We start from the raw sequence: 21,005 nt of genomic DNA on the forward strand, positions 1-21,005 counted from the left end.
TGAACTTTTATAACCCTTATGAATAGTGTTTTGCTGATTATGCTGAATAAGAAAACTTTCCATGCCACACTATGTTGGGGTTCTTCTATTGTTATTCTGAGATCTTATTAGTACTTTATATGGGATATAAGTATATGTAAAGATCGTCAGAATCCAAATTCGAACACTTTGATTTTTCCTGAAAATCCATCAGATACCGAAAGAATTGGGTATAAGGGAACATGATAAAAAGGATTTAAATTCAAGGATTATAAGAGAGGATCATAAAAGGAATATAATGTATTGAGAAAGGTTAAGGGAACCCAAGTAATGAGATCCCGGGTATGATCCCTCAAATGATAAACGAGAACGAAAGTTAAGCGAGCCGTATAACAGATCAGCGGTCATTAGCCAAGTAATTATAATCTAATCAAAGAGGTTAATGAGGATGATGTCATCAAACCAATAAGAAGAGGACAAGCATGGGAAGATGACATAAGATTGATGACCTAAGCATGACCAAAAAGGAAGGAAGTGTGGTTGATTATTAACCACACAATTTTACATGGTTAAAAGGGTAATTAAACAAAACAAAAACCTAGCAACCAAGCAAAACAAATCACAAACACAAAAACACATCTTGACTTCATTTCAAGCAACAAAGCTCTCGGCTTTTCTTCTTTTTCAAAGAGGAAAATTTCAAAATCCAAGATCCAACCATTGTTAAATTGCACGGTAATTATCCAAGGTACCTTATGATTAGTTATGGCTATCCTAGGAGTTTAAGCTCCAAATTCCTTCAGAATCTCTTTCAATAAATCATTTAAAAAAAGATTGAATAGTGTTTTCAAGAAATTTAAATTGTTTGATCTTGTGTTTTTGGTTAGATTAAGCTTTGGTAAGGACTTTCAAGGGTGATTCGAAGCTCCTTAGTTACTCTCACTCACCAAGGAAGGTATAATCTCTTAACCTAGCATGGTTATTGAATATTAAGAGCTTATTATGAGTAGGATAGTTCATGAGAAGCATGGTGATTGAATATGTAGAGATTAGTTGGTTTTGTGATGTTTTTAGAGTTGTAAATCTTGGTTATTAGTTAATGAACTTAAGAACAGTTTTAGTTCATGTTTGAGATTAATATAAATTGGAAAACTTGAGGTGTTGGGACTGTTGTAGTGATGTATGGATGGATTTTGTTTGTATGGTTGAATTGTGGTTGGTTTGTGGTTGATTTGGAGTAGAATAAAAATTGGTAATCGCGTAAACATAGCCGTCGTAATGTCCGATTTACTTTAGACTGTTTTTGTTTTTACTATCAGGACCCGAGAACTCACTGTTAGATTTTTACCACTGCCAGTATTAGATAGTTCATGTTACGAGCTTCGTTTTGATATGTGGTTCGTTTGAATCCGATGTACGGTTTAGGAGAAACGACCGTTTTAAGTAACGGCGTTTCGCGAACGAACCATTACCCCTCGCCTTACTTTAAAACATTCGTTAAAGACCTTAAATGACTAATTGGAGTATGAAACATTTATGTAAAGTGTATTAGGAAGTTGGTAAGGCACTCGCGAAAGAATTGCCTTAAAACTCTTAATGGTTAATTTATTAAAAATGGTGGAGCCGAGGGTACTCGAGCGACTTAAGAGAATTGTTGAGCGCAAAGCGAGCGTTAGAGTCTAATTGGTTAAAGTATAGATTCATAAGCGACTTTGGTTTAATTCCAACTTATATGTGGTTTATAGGTTACCAGACTCATCCCAGGACTTTTACCACCCCCAGTCACTCAGAAAAGTTTTCTACCCGTTATACTGTTGTTGTGATGTATACATATGTATATGCATTATCTTGTGATAGATGCATGATGGTTAATTAGCAAATCTTGCGATATATTGGAGCATGTGATATGGTATATATGCATGTTTGTTTCGTAATCTTGATATATATCTGTTGATTCAAATGCTTATTAGTTGCATAATACTTATGCTAGAGATAAGCAGTAATTTGCATATACCCTTAGTATAGGGGACCCAAAGGTGAACATTTTCTAAAACCGGGAGTCGATGTTCCCGAGTATATTATATATATTTATATATATATAGATATAGTTTTCAAAACTATGAATCGAATAAGGTTTATTCGATAACTTTATTTTATTAATGAATATTATTTTGAATATTCATTCGAGGACATATGACTCCGTTTATTTTATTAATGAATATTATTTTGAATATTCATTCGAGGACATATGACTCCGTTTCTTTTATTAATGAATATTATTATTTGAATATTCATTCGAGAACTTATGACTCCGATTATTTACTAATTATTATTCTTTATTTTATTAAAGAATAATGTGTCGATAATCAAACTCACTTTTGATTATTCAAATAAAGATAGTACTTTCGTATAAGTATATCTTTGGTTATTTAATATTAATTTCAAGTAAAAGTTTTAAAACTTCTACTTCAATTATTTTTATAAAGATTATTCTTAATGGGAATATTATTTAAATAATAATATTCAGATATTTTCTAATATATTGGGACTGATTTATTTTATTAAATCAGCATCACTCCAAACATTCTTAAAAATGTTTTCGAGTCTTCAAAATGATTTTAAAGGTTAGGGCGGATCCCAAAACTCATTTTTATATTTAAGATCCTCCTTTCGAAGGGGATTTAAATACTCGCTCAAAACCTGAGAGATCCGGCTCTGTGGTGTATTTTATATTCGCAACAAGGTTGATATTTTGATAAAAGAGTTTTTGATTACTTACCCAACACTCGGGAAGTAAAATTCTTGGAATAAGTTAATCCATTAACAGACATCGCCTGGGAAATATCGGTGAGTTTTCCTTTCCAACTAGATACGACTTCTTGGTGGAGTCGTATCAACAAGTTTCTACTTGGGGAAAGTGGGGACGAGCTTTATGTTTCAGAGTCATGGATTTCATCTGAACTAGGAGTGGCGTAAGTGGTCGAGTGGCGCCGGCCCAGCCTTATTATATTGGCCCAATTGGCCTGGAAGTTCCGCTAAGACGGTCCATTCCTTAGGATTCCAGTGTTCGGTTGACAAGTAAATCCGACAGGTTCTCCTCTACATGTAGAAAATGGTGGGGTTGCACTACTGCGACTGATCATCGTGAGTGGTCTTCCTGGCGCGGCAAACTCCCGTAATGAGTTCATCATCCAGTTGGATATTTCTGCAACACTTGTCACACCCCCAACTTAAATAGCAAAATAAATATAGTTATTACATCATTTTAATGAGTACTACACAACCAAAATCCAAGATCTTACAGTTTAGGGTTTGGAACAGCCCAACACTACCAACTATTACATCTGATTACAAATACCGAGTCCTCACACAACTATTATTACTTATTCTACCTGGGCTCGAACATAAGCATCCGCATCACAGGTCTTACGGGCAGTCTGCTTGAATCTAACCATGGCTGCTAGCTGTAATATCAGGGTAAAGCAAGAAGTGAGCCAAAAGCTCAACAAGTGCTAACAATACAACGCAAAGCATAAATCGAGATATACCTTTAGGAATGACAATGGAATGACATAATCAATGATAATCGAGAGATAAAACTTATGTGAGTTGGCATCATTATGCTTGCATCAAAACAATTTTAAAATCATTCTTAATCAAAATCATTTTATGACGCTACGGATTACAGCCGGTGATCAGCCGCGAAGTAACCCCGAACCTCGCTGGGTTCTAAAACATTATTGGGAATCCCTAGGCAACTTTTAAGCCTAATATAAGTGTGGAAAGGACTCGCGTCTCAGTCCAGATCCACCATTCAAGAAAACATTTGTCCCCCTTTGGGACTGAAAAATCCACGTTTTAATCATTTTAAAAACTGATGCCGATTTATGACAAAATCTCTTTCGACTGTAATTATTTTTATCAAGGGATTATAGATCAACTTGAAACACTGGAAATATGACACTAAATCTCAGGGCCATGATCTACTAGACTTTACTATTTTAGGGTAATTGAGAGGTTTCCATAAACAAGAACTTAGACAAGGAAATTAAGCCAGGCTATTGGATAAGATGAAAGAGTAATGCCAAACTAGGCTTAAAGCAACGGTTGTAGACAAGATATAGGTATTAGAACATCAAAAGATAGGCATCACTGGTTCCAATAGGATAAAGGTGTTAAAATATAAAGAAAGCGATCATCAGCTCAGTATATAACAGGGTATCAAGCTTTAGGGTAAGGATAGGGTTATCAAACAATCATGAATGTATTTAAGAAATGATTGGCTTTTAGGTATCAAGATAAAGTTTCTATCGAGGTTATTTCAAGAGTTGAATCAAAGCATCAGGGTGCAACATCAAGATTTCTCAGGGATCAATAGCATGATAAACAAAAGGATCAATAAGATATTATAACGCATCTCTAATTTATCATGGCATTAAACTATCATGAAAGACTTTTGAACTACTTGCAATATGTACTCGAGGGTTCATGGCATCTCTATGTAACTCAAAGATAAACAAAAGATACGCTTGATTTAAATATATCAAAATGACTCAGGATAATTGCATCGATATATATATATGAACTGTTTACAGCAAATACGAAGGTCAAGTTGAATCACTTGCCTTGAGATAGACTGGTCTGGTCTGACTGGTAGGAGCAACAACTGGAGCTTCACTCGACTTTTAAGGCAAGTTTTCCCTCGTCTCGAGATCCTACATAAATAATAATCCTCATTATAATATATTCTTTCCATCTTAACCTATTTACAACCCGAAATTAAACATGGATGGCACTTAGGCCTATACACACTTAATTCACATCCAACATTATATTTTTAAATGTACACACGTAGCCACATAATCACATATCGTATATTAATACCAAATAACATCACATACACCATAACGCCACACTAGGCTCGGATGATCTCGACTCACCACTTAAATTACTTGGTCGCTAACTAAACGAAGTCTTCGAATTTGGGCTTCCTAACTCAATGTGCCTTTCCTAAATTATCCAAAACCTATTGACCCTCACTTGTGCCTTTTGCTCTACTGACCTTATACTATCTTTCAACTATGGTGGTCGACCTAATACTCACTTCTAAGTGTCCTAAAACTATGTGATAAGTGAAAGTGCTTACTGGTGCAAATTTCAGAATGGTAACTAAGGTTTCTTGAGTGCATTAGACACTCTTAAACTACAAGTTTTTCTTCAAAATTTTTACACAAGACTCTCCTGACCTAAGGGCATCTCATAAGCTTGATGTGGCTCAAAGGCCTGGCTTGGGCCTTCTTGGGCCTAAGCTAAAAGTCCAAGGTTCCCCTGTTTTTCTGGGCAGAAAATGCCCTGACTTGAATTAACTTGTGACACATGGTTCTAGCTCATATCCTATGAACTATGGTTGGAAAAACTTCTCTGACATACCCTCTAACTAAGGCCCAATTGGGCCTAATGAGGGCCTACCCATGACATGGCCAAATTTCCCTATTTCTAAGTTGCAACAAAACTGTCCCCTGCTGGACAGATTTTGTTATTCTACTTGTGCACCTAACCAAATGACATGCAAACCTCCAACCAACTCCTAAAACCTATTATATACTCCCCCTACTAACTTCTGGTGGCTTGGGCCTCAAAGTGCACATCAATGACATGGTCAAAACTCACTCTAAACCTCAGGGTACTAAACTGATTTTTCTGCAGAAACTATAACTTCTCATTTTCCAAGATTTTGACTTGACAAACCCAACTAACAACAACTAAATACTTAAACCAAGACCTATACTTGGTATTCTACTGAACTAACTCCCTTTTTCTTAAAATACCCTTGGTGAGATCATCCTTACCTAAGGTGCAACTATGGCAAAACAAAAGAGACTACTCTTAACAAATCGCAAATCTTCATGCCTTTGAAACAACAAGATATATATTTTTATAAAAGATAACCACAAATTATTACCATGCAACAAGAAGCATAAATCAATATTATCACATTATTCCTACTGAAATTAATGCTCACTAACAAAATCTTTCCAAATGATCAAAATTTCACAACAAACTAAGAGAATTCCACATGCATGCATGCCTTCGGGTTTTTCAAACCAAAACAACATGATTTCCAAATAAATTTTTATCATAATTCAACATGCAAGCCTAACATGGATTATAACTAAATGATCAACTAGCATGCAAAAGGATTTTATCAAGACTTTACTACAAAATTCATGTTATCATCCCAAAATACACAAAAATGTTAACAAGGCAACAAAACACCATCCATTCGGCTCCTATCAAGTCATGGCCGAATGGATTAGGGTAAAAACAGCATTCGCATAGGTGTAACACTCTTATGTCTAGCCATTCTTGACCCTATGATACTATAACTCATGGTGAAAGCCTTAGATTCACAAGAATCAAGGAGGTTCACTTTGAGTTTAACAAAAACATCACCATGCAAGGTCAAAACATAGGTTTTTCACTCTATACTTTTGAAATATATAAGAATAACATATAGGGAGTAAAATTACTTGAATATAAGATGATTGTTTGGGTGAAAGAATGAAGAAATGAAGGGGATGGAGGGCCTCGGCTATGGGATGGCCGAGAGTGAGGGTTGAGCCGAGAGGGAGGGAGGAGAAAGGGGAGGGTGGAGTGAAAATGGAGTGATCATCACTTTAGGTTTGTTTTTATGTCTTTGACTAGACTAAATGTGAGTGGATTTAGGAAATGACAAGAGTAACCCTCTAGCTAAATTAGGCAAGTTTGCATGCAAGGTCAAGGAGGTAATTTGGCTAGCAAAATGTGAGTTAGTGGGGTGGAGAATGTCTTCTTTGCCCTTTGGTTAAATAGAAGAGAGTTTGCATGCAAGGTTATTCATGTAATTTGATAATTATTAAGCAACTAATTTCCAAAGATTTATTTTTATATAATAAAGTACAAGTTCAAAAATTATAAAATTTATACCATAAAATAACTTGGATTTTTAGAGACTTTATAAAATCATTTTCAAAATTTGTGTACAAAATGTCTTTTAAAAGAAAATTTTTCCAAAGCTTAGAATATTCCTTATAAATCAAAAATAAAGAAGTTAAATAAATTCTTGCTTTGAAAAATCATATACTACCCAAAGCAAATTTAAAATGCAGAAATTTTCACTCACACAAACGTACAAGCATTGAATATATTTTTATTTAACTTAATATTATTCACAAATAATATTACATAAAATGCCGGTCGTAACATCCTCTCCCCCTTAAGGGATTCTGTCCCCAGAATCTAAGAGAACAGATGAGGATACCGGGAACGCATATCAGACTCTAACTCCCAAGTCGACTCTTCGACCTTAGGGTTCCTCCAAAGTACTTTCACTAACTTTACTGATTTATTTCTAAGACTCTTTACTTGCCAGTCGAGTACTTTAACCGGTTGCTCCACAAATGACAGGTCTGCCTGAATTTCTACAGGTTCATATTCTATCACATGGCTAGCGTCAGGATTGTACTTCTTAAGCAACGACACATGGAACACATTATGCACATGCTGATACTGAGGTGGTAAGGCCAACTCGTAGGCCACCTTTCCTACTTGGCTCAAAATCTCAAAAGGACCTACGTATCTAGGTGCTAACTTTCCTTTCTTGCCAAATCTTATCAACCCTTTCCTAGGTGACACTTTTAGCAACACAGCTTCGCCAATTTGGAATTGAACATCCTTACGCGCGGGATCCGCATACTTCCTCTGTCTATCTTGAGCAGCAAGCAACCTTTTCTGAATTAACTTGACTGAGTCATGCAACTGTTGTACCAATTCTGAGCCGAGAATTCTTCCTTCTCCTACTTCATCCCAACTTGTTGGTGATCTACATTTTCGCCCGTACAAAGCTTCATATGGTGGCATGCCGATACTGGAATGATAGCTGTTGTTATATGAAAATTCAATTAATGGCAGGTGGTCGTCCCAACTTCCAGCAAAATCGATTGCACAACTGCGCAACATGTCTTCAATTGTTTGAATTGTTCTTTCACTCTGGCCATCAGTCTGCGGGTGATACGCCGTGCTCATATTCAACTTCGTGCCAAGACATTCCTGGAATTGCTTCCAGAATCTTGAGTTAAATCGGGGATCTCTGTCTGAAACTATTGATACAGGTACTCCATGCCTTAATACGATTTCGTGCACATACAGATGAACCAACTTGTCCAGTGACGACTTCTCATTTATTGGAAGGAAATGCGCCGACTTCGTAAGACGATCAATTATAACCCATATTGCGTCATGTCCGGACTTTGTTCGTGGTAGTCCTACTATAAAGTCCATAGCGATGTTTTCCCATTTCCATTCTGGAATCTTCAGGGGCTGAATTAATCCGCTTGGTCGTTGATGTTCTGCCTTTACTTTCTGACAGGTATAGCACTTCGCAACCCATTCTGCCACGTCTCTTTTCATATTTGGCCACCAAAAGTTCTTCTTTAAGTCTTGATACATCTTGGTGCTTCCCGGGTGGATTGAAAATTTCGAATGGTGGGCTTCATGGAGGATCTCATTCTTTAATTCAGATACATGGGGAATCCATATTCTGGATGAAAACCTTAGTATTCCTTGCTCATCCTTTTTGGTATTAATCTCTTCTCCAGATAACTGATTTTTCTCTTTTTCCATTACTTCCTCTTGACACTTCTTTATCTTTTCCATTAGTGTTGGCTGAAAGGTCATTGCATGACAAACTTCTTTGACTTTCCCATAAGCACAAAGTTCCAATTCAAATTTTCCGATTTCTTCAGATAACTCTTTTGATGTTATCATTGCATTCAATCTTTCCTTCCGACTCAGCGCATCGGCCACTACGTTCGCCTTTCCAGGATGGTAATTTATCGAACAGTCATAGTCCTTAATCAATTCCAGCCATCTCCTCTGCCTCATATTGAGCTCTTTCTGAGTAAAAATGTACTTTAAGCTCTTGTGATCCGTGTAGATTTCACACTTTTCTCCATAGAGGTAGTGTCTCCAAATCTTGAGTGCGAACACTATGGCGGCTAGTTCCAAGTCATGCGTCGGATACTTTAACTCGTGCGGCTTCAACTGTCTTGACGCATATGCTATTACCTTACTGTGTTGCATCAACACACAACCCAAACCCTTATGTGAAGTGTCGCTGAATATTACAAAATTCCCTTGATCATCTGGAAGTACTAACACCGGAGTTGTTACCAACTTCTGTTTTAACTCTTGAAAGCTATTTTCACATTCTGCACTCCATTCAAACTTTTGATTCTTTCTGGTTAACTTGGTCAATGGTGTGGCGATCTTCGAGAAATCCTTGACGAATCTTCTATAGTATCCGGCCAATCCTAGAAAACTTCGCACTTCCGTAGGAGTCCTTGGCCTCTCCCAACTCATAACTGCATCAATCTTCGCCGGATCCACTTTAATTCCATCATTTCCAATAACATGCCCCAAAAATTGAACTTCCTTTAACCAAAACTCACATTTGGTAAACTTGGCATACAACTTCTCTTGTCGGAGTATCTCCAATGCTATCCAGAGATGCTGCATATGTTCTTCTTCCGATTTGGAATAAATAAGGATGTCATCAATAAATACCACGACAAATTTATCCAAATACTTCTTAAATACTCGATTCATCAGATCCATGAATGCGGCCGGGGCGTTGGTCAATCCAAACGGCATTACTAGGAATTCATAATGCCCATATCTGGTCCTAAATGCGGTCTTGGGAATATCTTCTTCCTTGATCTTTAATTGGTGGTATCCCGATCTCAAGTCAATCTTCGAAAAACATTTTGCTCCCTTTAACTGATCAAAAAGGTCATCTATCCTTGGTAGCGGGTAGCGGTTCTTGATCGTTACTTTATTCAACTCCCGGTAATCTATGCATAGACGCATACTCCCATCTTTCTTCTTCACAAAGAGAACAGGTGCTCCCCATGGCGACGTACTTGGTCGTATCACTCCCTTATCCAATAATTCTTGTAGCTGGCTCGCCAACTCTTTCATTTCTGCTGGTGCCATCCTATACGGAGCCTTTGAAACTGGTTCCGTGCCTGGAGCAAGGTTGATCTCGAACTCAATTTGTCGATCTGGTGGTAAGCCTGGTAGTTCGTCGGGAAACACATCGGGGAACTCATTAACTACAGGAATATCTTCCATGCTGGGGCTGCCTCTCTCTGAATCCACTACATATGCTAGGAACGACTCACAACCTTTTCTAAGTAACTTCTTAGCCTGAATAATTGTAAGAAATAGTCGCTCTTGCCTCTGTCCCTTAAATACTACCTTCTCTCCACTCTTCGTTTTTAAATTCACTCTCTTGGTCTTACAATTTATCTGCGCGCTATTCTCTCTTAACCAATCCATTCCTAAGATTATATCAAACTCTCCCAGCTTGAAGAGTATCAAGTCGGCCGAGAACTTATATCCCGAAATATCAATCTCACATTTTGGACAAAATTGATTCACAGGAATCTTCTCTTGGTTCGCAATTACCACATTTACTACCTCACTCATAACCGTTCTATCACATTGGATCTTATCAACAAAAGATTCTGATATGAAAGATCTTGTGGCTCCCGAATCAATCAATACTTTGGCTTTGACATTATTGAGTAAAAGTGTACCTGCTATCACCTCAGAATTCTGAACAGCATCTTTCATCTTTAGGTCAAATGTCCTTGCTGTTGCTTGCGGGGTTGGTGCGGGTGGTGGAGGTAATGCCAATACCTCAGCTGGCACGCTTGCACTGGTACTTGCCACGTTCATCAGGGCTCTGACTGGTCCTGTTGCCTTACACTCCCTAGCCATGTGTCCAGTCTTCCCACATTTGTAGCACGTAACTCCTGGCTTCGGCATCTTGCACTCATTTGCCAAATGTCCCTTCTGATTGCACCTATAACAGGTCATACTCAGCTTATTGCATACTCCGGGGTGCCTTCTTCCACAGTGCTTGCATTCTGGCCTCTGGAACCTGTTTTCTCCAACTTGCCCTTGGCTTGCCTGATTGTTCCCTCTTGATTCTTGCCTTTTGCCCAAATTTCCTTTCCTTTGAAAATTTCCGCCCTTCTGGAAACCAATCCTCTTTACATTCCGATCTTGCGAATTTCCAGCTTCAGACTTTTCTCCATAAAATGGAACCTTCCTCTTCTTGTTATCCCTCTCTTTCCTTGACTGCATCCCATTATTCTCAATCAGAGCAGCTTTCTGTACTACTCCCGCATAAGTCTCAAGTTCAAACATAGCCACCCTATCTCTGATCCAAGGCTCCAATCCTTGCTGAAATTTCTTTGCTTTTTCTTCCTCAGTGCTGGTATATTTTGTCACAAACCTTGACAACTCAGTGAACTTCTTCTCATATTCCAGTACAGTCATGTTCCCTTGCTTTAACTCAAGAAATTTTAGCTCCATCTGATTCTGCATGTACTTAGGGTAATACTTGTCCAGAAATAACTTCTTAAATCTCTCCCAAGAAATCTGCTGAGTGACTTCCATAGCTTTTACTGATTCCCACCAATAAATGACTTCTCCCTTCAAGAAGTAAGTGGCATACAGCGTCTTCTGATCGTCCCCTAACTGTACCAACTCAAAAGCCCTTTCTATCTCCTTGATCCATGTGTTTGCTATCACTGGATCAGTGGTATCATGAAATACAGGTGGATTCACACTCTGAAAAACCTTGAAAGTGACAATTTGTCTTGGTGGTACTGGTGGTTCAGGTGGTTGATATGGCTCACGGTTATCTTGGTTTTCAATTCGTTGTTGAAGAGTTAGTTGTTGTTGAGCTATAGCATTGGTTTGCTGTTGCAAGGTTTCCAGTAGTTGAAGAATGTTTGGGTCTGTGGTGAAGGTGGTTGTTGGGTTCTTCTTTTTGGGAGGCATGATCCTGAAATAAGAGTTGTGTTATAACAAATATAATTGATAAAATGATTCGAGGGTATCGCATGGCATTCTTGTTTACATATGGGGTCACGTTTCCAAATTAAGCAGATATGATGATAAAAACATAAAATAACAGTTGAGAGCAAATGGAACAATAGCACATAATTATTGAAATTTTAAAGGTCACAGTACATAGGATTGGGACATAGTCTGATTCTAGAAATAACAGGCTTATTTAAAGGAAAGACGGAAACAACTGGGGATTCCATAGAGTCTGATAGTACAACAACATGAAAGGTAAATGGAAAGAACTAAGGCTCCACTCCATCTGAACGGGGCTTGGTAGACTTTTCCTCTCGAAGTGTCTTCACAATGCTCTGGAGCTCATCCGCCACCATCTGAATGACATACTGGCTGGTACGGTCCCGGTGTGCTGGCATCTCCTCAAGCTTAGTGTTAACGTACCGAACCAAGGTCTCAAGTCTCGCAATCATCTGCTCCTTGGGCTTCCCTTCGTAGTTTCGGCTGTCCGGATACACGTTCTTCAGTCGGTCTATCAGTCGGTCGTACTTGCCCTGAAGCATGTCGAACTCGCGCCTCAACTCAGCATATACGGAGAAAGCAATAGTGTCGTCCGACCCAGAGGATGACGAGGAATGCGCCCTTTGCTGACAACCAATAAGAGGAGTATTAATAATAATTTACTTTACCTACTCTCTCGCATAGTATCTATAACCTACTCACAAGTCCTATAACCTATTTGGGCTGTTCAGGGACTCTAAACCGTAGCTCTGATACCAAAACCTGTCACACCCCCAACTTAAATAGCAAAATAAATATAGTTATTACATCATTTTAATGAGTACTACACAACCAAAATCCAAGATCTTACAGTTTAGGGTTTGGAACAGCCCAACACTACCAACTATTACATCTGATTACAAATACCGAGTCCTCACACAACTATTATTACTTATTCTACCTGGGCTCGAACATAAGCATCCGCATCACAGGTCTTACGGGCAGTCTGCTTGAATCTAACCATGGCTGCTAGCTGTAATATCAGGGTAAAGCAAGAAGTGAGCCAAAAGCTCAACAAGTGCTAACAATACAACGCAAAGCATAAATCGAGATATACCTTTAGGAATGACAATGGAATGACATAATCAATGATAATCGAGAGATAAAACTTATGTGAGTTGGCATCATTATGCTTGCATCAAAACAATTTTAAAATCATTCTTAATCAAAATCATTTTATGACGCTACGGATTACAGCCGGTGATCAGCCGCGAAGTAACCCCGAACCTCGCTGGGTTCTAAAACATTATTGGGAATCCCTAGGCAACTTTTAAGCCTAATATAAGTGTGGAAAGGACTCGCGTCTCAGTCCAGATCCACCATTCAAGAAAACATTTGTCCCCCTTTGGGACTGAAAAATCCACGTTTTAATCATTTTAAAAACTGATGCCGATTTATGACAAAATCTCTTTCGACTGTAATTATTTTTATCAAGGGATTATAGATCAACTTGAAACACTGGAAATATGACACTAAATCTCAGGGCCATGATCTACTAGACTTTACTATTTTAGGGTAATTGAGAGGTTTCCATAAACAAGAACTTAGACAAGGAAATTAAGCCAGGCTATTGGATAAGATGAAAGAGTAATGCCAAACTAGGCTTAAAGCAACGGTTGTAGACAAGATATAGGTATTAGAACATCAAAAGATAGGCATCACTGGTTCCAATAGGATAAAGGTGTTAAAATATAAAGAAAGCGATCATCAGCTCAGTATATAACAGGGTATCAAGCTTTAGGGTAAGGATAGGGTTATCAAACAATCATGAATGTATTTAAGAAATGATTGGCTTTTAGGTATCAAGATAAAGTTTCTATCGAGGTTATTTCAAGAGTTGAATCAAAGCATCAGGGTGCAACATCAAGATTTCTCAGGGATCAATAGCATGATAAACAAAAGGATCAATAAGATATTATAACGCATCTCTAATTTATCATGGCATTAAACTATCATGAAAGACTTTTGAACTACTTGCAATATGTACTCGAGGGTTCATGGCATCTCTATGTAACTCAAAGATAAACAAAAGATACGCTTGATTTAAATACATCAAAATGACTCAGGATAATTGCATCGATATATATATATGAACTGTTTACAGCAAATACGAAGGTCAAGTTGAATCACTTGCCTTGAGATAGACTGGTCTGGTCTGACTGGTAGGAGCAACAACTGGAGCTTCACTCGACTTTTAAGGCAAGTTTTCCCTCGTCTCGAGATCCTACATAAATAATAATCCTCATTATAATATATTCTTTCCATCTTAACCTATTTACAACCCAAAATTAAACATGGATGGCACTTAGGCCTATACACACTTAATTCACATCCAACATTATATTTTTAAATGTACACACGTAGCCACATAATCACATATCGTATATTAATACCAAATAACATCACATACACCATAACGCCACACTAGGCTCGGATGATCTCGACTCACCACTTAAATTACTTGGTCGCTAACTAAACGAAGTCTTCGAATTTGGGCTTCCTAACTCAATGTGCCTTTCCTAAATTATCCAAAACCTATTGACCCTCACTTGTGCCTTTTGCTCTACTGACCTTATACTATCTTTCAACTATGGTGGTCGACCTAATACTCACTTCTAAGTGTCCTAAAACTATGTGATAAGTGAAAGTGCTTACTGGTGCAAATTTCAGAATGGTAACTAAGGTTTCTTGAGTGCATTAGACACTCTTAAACTACAAGTTTTTCTTCAAAATTTTTACACAAGACTCTCCTGACCTAAGGGCATCTCATAAGCTTGATGTGGCTCAAAGGCCTGGCTTGGGCCTTCTTGGGCCTAAGCTAAAAGTCCAAGGTTCCCCTGTTTTTCTGGGCAGAAAATGCCCTGACTTGAATTAACTTGTGACACATGGTTCTAGCTCATATCCTATGAACTATGGTTGGAAAAACTTCTCTGACATACCCTCTAACTAAGGCCCAATTGGGCCTAATGAGGGCCTACCCATGACATGGCCAAATTTCCCTATTTCTAAGTTGCAACAAAACTGTCCCCTGCTGGACAGATTTTGTTATTCTACTTGTGCACCTAACCAAATGACATGCAAACCTCCAACCAACTCCTAAAACCTATTATATACTCCCCCTACTAACTTCTGGTGGCTTGGGCCTCAAAGTGCACATCAATGACATGGTCAAAACTCACTCTAAACCTCAGGGTACTAAACTGATTTTTCTGCAGAAACTATAACTTCTCATTTTCCAAGATTTTGACTTGACAAACCCAACTAACAACAACTAAATACTTAAACCAAGACCTATACTTGGTATTCTACTGAACTAACTCCCTTTTTCTTAAAATACCCTTGGTGAGATCATCCTTACCTAAGGTGCAACTATGGCAAAACAAAAGAGACTACTCTTAACAAATCACAAATCTTCATGCCTTTGAAACAACAAGATATATATTTTTATAAAAGATAACCACAAATTATTACCATGCAACAAGAAGCATAAATCAATATTATCACATTATTCCTACTGAAATTAAGGCTCACTAACAAAATCTTTCCAAATGATCAAAATTTCACAACAAACTAAGAGAATTCCACATGCATGCATGCCTTCGGGTTTTTCAAACCAAAACAACATGATTTCCAAATAAATTTTTATCATAATTCAACATGCAAGCCTAACATGGATTACAACTAAATGATCAACTAGCATGCAAAAGGATTTTATCAAGACTTTACTACAAAATTCATGTTATCATCCCAAAATACACAAAAATGTTAACAAGGCAACAAAACACCATCCATTCGGCTCCTATCAAGTCATGGCCGAATGGATTAGGGTAAAAACAGCATTCGCATAGGTGTAACACTCTTATGTCTAGCCATTCTTGACCCTATGATACTATAACTCATGGTGAAAGCCTTAGATTCACAAGAATCAAGGAGGTTCACTTTGAGTTTAACAAAAACATCACCATGCAAGGTCAAAACATAGGTTTTTCACTCTATACTTTTGAAATATATAAGAATAACATATAGGGAGTAAAATGACTTGAATATAAGATGATTGTTTGGGTGAAAGAATGAAGAAATGAAGGGGATGGAGGGCCTCGGCTATGGGATGGCCGAGAGTGAGGGTTGAGCCGAGAGGGAGGGAGGAGAAAGGGGAGGGTGGAGTGAAAATGGAGTGATCATCACTTTAGGTTTGTTTTTATGTCTTTGACTAGACTAAATGTGAGTGGATTTAGGAAATGACAAGAGTAACCCTCTAGCTAAATTAGGCAAGTTTGCATGCAAGGTCAAGGAGGTAATTTGGCTAGCAAAATGTGAGTTAGTGGGGTGGAGAATGTCTTCTTTGCCCTTTGGTTAAATAGAAGAGAGTTTGCATGCAAGGTTATTTATGTAATTTGATAATTATTAAGCAACTAATTTCCAAAGATTTATTTTTATATAATAAAGTACAAGTTCAAAAATTATAAAATTTATACCATAAAATAACTTGGATTTTTAGAGACTTTATAAAATCATTTTCAAAATTTGTGTACAAAATGTCTTTTAAAAGAAAATTTTTCCAAAGCTTAGAATATTCCTTATAAATCAAAAATAAAGAAGTTAAATAAATTCTTGCTTTGAAAAATCATATACTACCCAAAGCAAATTTAAAATGCAGAAATTTTCACTCACACAAACGTACAAGCATTGAATATATTTTTATTTAACTTAATATTATTCACAAATAATATTACATAAAATGCCGGTCGTAACAACACTACCCAGAGCACTTCGATAGAAAGGCTACGGCTGGGCGATTGTTGAGTGTTGGCAGGGTCGAGTTTTCAAAATGATGTTTCCATCAAATGAAGTATCTCGTAACTTCTTTTCTTTTGAATGATATTTCAAAGATTGATTCTATACAAGTTATGCCTTGTAGTCTCATCTATGTGATGAACTTTTGAAACTAATTATAACTTGAACGGTGGTAGTTCAAGTAGTATTCGGAAAAGATATAAGTATATTGAAGTATCTTGTAACTTCATCTTTTAAATTTATATCTAGTAAATGATTACCTTGTGCATGTCAAAGATTTTCAGAAAAATGTTGAGACAAGGTTAGATATATGAGATCACCTTGCAACGATATTTTTATACAGTTATAAACTGGAACTCTGTCGATGTTATACATGTCAGAGGATTTCAAATATTGTGAAGAGTATATATATATATGTATATATATACTGAATATTTTGCGACTTGGTCGCGTTAAGATATCAGCTTGGTTCATTTCTTTTGACCAAGACTTTTATGAGTACTATGAGAATGCTCATATATTGTTAATCATTATACATATTATTTTGGTGGGCTTGTTGCTCGCCCTTGCTTTCTTCTTTCATCACACAAAAACAGATAGAAAAGATGAACAAGACCGAGCTTCCAATTCGCAAGCGGTTAGAAAACATTCCGCAGTTTTCTGGAAGCGTTGATGCCGCCGTAGCTGAGGTAGGAGCTACCGATAGGATAGGTTTTCAACTATTGATGAATCAGACTTATGTATAATATGAATTGTAATAATGGCAAGGAATATGTAAATTATTCAGAAACCCTTTTACGGTGTAACGGTTTATAATTGTGGAATAAAATGACTTGTGTTATTTTTGGTATTCATCTCTGAGACTATAACTTATGGTGTGTGTTTGTGTATATTGTGGGGTCACAGTACTCAGTAGTTGGTTGACTGTTAAGATTAAGTATTGATAAGGGAAATGGAACTCGTGACAACCCGAATCCCCGACCCCGGATTTGGGGGTGTTACAAAATCTCTTGCAAAGATCATCATTAGTAGAACCAAATATAATGTCGTCAACATATACGTGAACTAATATCATATCAAATTTATGCATTTTATGAAACAGAGTTTTTTCTATAACACCTCTAGTAAAACCATATTCAAGTAAAAACTCAGAGAGAGTGTCATACTATGTCCTTGGAGCTTGCTTAAGACCATAGAGAGCTTTGAATAGAAAGTATACAAAATCAGCCAGATTTGGATCCTCAAAACCTGGAGGTTGTTCCACATACACTTCTTCTTCTAGCTCCCCATTCAGGAATACACTCTTCACATCCATTTGATAGACTTTAAAATCTGAATGTGCTGCGAATGCCATAATCATCCTGATTGCCTCAAGTCTAGCCACTGTTGCATAGGTTTCATCATAATCTATACCCACTTCTTGAGAGTAACCTTTAGCTACCAATCTGGCCTTGTTTCTCATTACAACGCCATCTTCATCTAACTTGTTCCTGAACACCCATTAAGTGCCTATCACTGACTTGTTCTTTGGTCGATGTACCGGCTTCCATACCTTCTGCCTCTCAAACTGATTGAGTTCTTCTTGCATAGCAATAACCCAATCTGGATCTTCAAGTGCCTCATCCATTCTTAGGTTCCATTTCTGAAATAAACCCTGAAAAGTGACATTCATTATGAGTCACATGTCTAGTTCTCATTCCTATGTCAGGATCACTAATGATCAACTCAAAGGGATGGTCTCTGTTCCAAACTCTTTGTCGAGGCAGATAAGATCTAGATGTTTCTCCTTGTTCATCCTGATGTTGAGTGTGAACTATAGATCCTCTTCCTGCTCCCCCTGAGTTGCTGTCACTATGACTAGATGATTCTGATCTTTGTGCAGTAGTTCTTAAAGGTGTTCCTGTATGATTATCATATTCATTGTTTCCACCATTACTACCACTCGATCCTGAATCAACAATGCCATGTACTGTAGGTATAGTTCTAGCAATCTCAAGTTCTTCTATATCCAAAGGATCATCTGACAGATTTTTAAATTCTGGAGATTTAGAATCCTTTTCTCTTTGCAGGCATGCTAACTTGGTATCGTCGAATGTTATATTAAGGCTTTCACTTCTGATTAGTAATCATATAAATCCTGTAAGCTTTAGATTCCAGAGAATAGCCAAGAAATATGCCTTCTTCTGCTTTAGCATCAATCTTTCCTAGATGCTCATTTCCTTCCTTCAACACAAAACATTTATCACCAACACATGAAAGTATTTCAGTGTTGGTTTCTTGTTATCCATTATCTCATGAGGAGTCTTGTCATGATCTTTATTAATCAGGGTACGATTTTGAGTGTAACATGCTGCGTTGATAGCTTCAGCCCAGAAGTAAGTGGGAAACCTTGATTCACTTAGGATAGTCCTTGCTGCTTCAACCAAGGTACGATTCTTCCTTTCTAATACTCCATTTTGCTGTGGAGTTCTTGGAGCTGAATATTGTCTCAAAATACCTTTCTCTGTACAGAATTCATTTAGAAATGCATTCTTGAATTTTGTCCCATTATCTGATCTGATCTTCCTGACAGGTAATTTCGCTTCCAACTCAATCTTCTTATATGATCCACTATTAGCTGAGGTGTTTCATCCTTGGATTGCAAAAATAACACCCATGTGTATTTGGAGAAGTCATCGACTATCACTAAAGAATATATTTTCCTTGATAGTGACAACACATTCACTGGACCAAATAAGTCCATATGAATTAACTGAAGAGGTTCAGTTATCATTTCCTTGCTTTTGTGTGATGCTTTTTTTGATTTCCCCTTTTCACATGCTTCACAGGGTCCTTCTTGGCAGAATTCTATCTATGGTAGTCCTCTCACTAATTCTCTCTTGACCAGAGAGTTCATTATCTTGAAGTTCAAGTGCGAGAGCTTCTTGTGCAATAACCAACTTTGTTCTGATGAAGCTTTGCTGTAGAAACATCTGATTACTCCATCACAGGTAGACTTCAAGTCAACTACGTACAAATTACCTTTCCTCACTCCATATAAAGCAAGCTTCTCATCTTTCATGTGTGTGATCAAACATCTTTCTGGCCTGAAATCAACATTGTATCCTTTGTCACAAAAATGACTAATGCTTAGAAGATTATGCTTCAATCCTTCCACAAGAGAGATGTTTTTAATGATGACATTACCAATTTCCAAATTGCCATATCCCTTAGTAAATCCTTTGTTGTCATCTCCAAAGGTAACTATAGGGCTAACCTTCTCAACCACACCTGTGAGCGGAGACTTTTCCCCGGTCATGTGTCTAGAACAACCACTATCCAGAATCCACATGATCTTTTCTTTTATTACCTTACCCCGCAAACACAGATTGATTAAGAAGACTTTGGTACCCAAGATTTCTTGGGTCCTGAAGGTTTAGGGGTAGAAACAGGATCAAATGAAACCTTGACAGGTTTAGCTTTCACTTTGACTGACTCCTTCTCAGTGCTAGTCTTATCAGAGATGTTAGACTTAAAGACAGGTACTATAGTCTTAGCCTGTGTGTGCTCATTACCCATGCTTGTCTAAGTGTCAGTGCAAGTACTAGCAGTTGCATGAAAAGCTTTGAAATATTCAGACATGGTAACAAATGCACATGGCATACATCCAACTCCACCACAGGGCTCATGAAATCTAGGCATGTTAGGCATGGCAGGTATACTGGAAGATGCAACAGATTCTACTTTAGCTTTAGTGCATGCATGTGTAAGGTGTGCAGCAGGAATTGTAATTATTACATAACTTCTTAGATGCAGATGAGGAAGATGCAAAATCAAATTTCTTATTTACACCTACCTTTCCATAACTATTCCTTTTAGTCTTAACCTTAGCACCCTCACCAGTCTTAGAGTTAACTATAGGGTCTAGTTTCTTAAGTGTATCAGGTTCCTTACTATCCACCTTATTACCTAGGTCGGCTATGGATTTGGCTTTACTAGCTGGAGCCTTAGGAGTTATAGGGGATTGCTCAACCTTCTCTCTATCTTCAGCATTCAATTCCTCATTGATTAGCAAACTTACTTCATCCAAAGGTTCTGAAACAGACTCAGTGAATAATGGAGATACATCATCTTTAGTAACATATGGAACCTTTTATTAAACAAACATGTTTATTTCAGGTGTACCACTATGTTTCTTACTATTCAGCTTAGAATAGTCAAGTCATATTGAAGTCTTAGATTTAAATCCTTGACTATCTATTATCTCCTTCTGAGTCAAA

Source organism: Apium graveolens, chromosome 1, assembly GCF_009905375.1.
Source record: "Apium graveolens cultivar Ventura chromosome 1, ASM990537v1, whole genome shotgun sequence".
Taxonomy (NCBI): Eukaryota; Viridiplantae; Streptophyta; class Magnoliopsida; order Apiales; family Apiaceae; genus Apium; species Apium graveolens.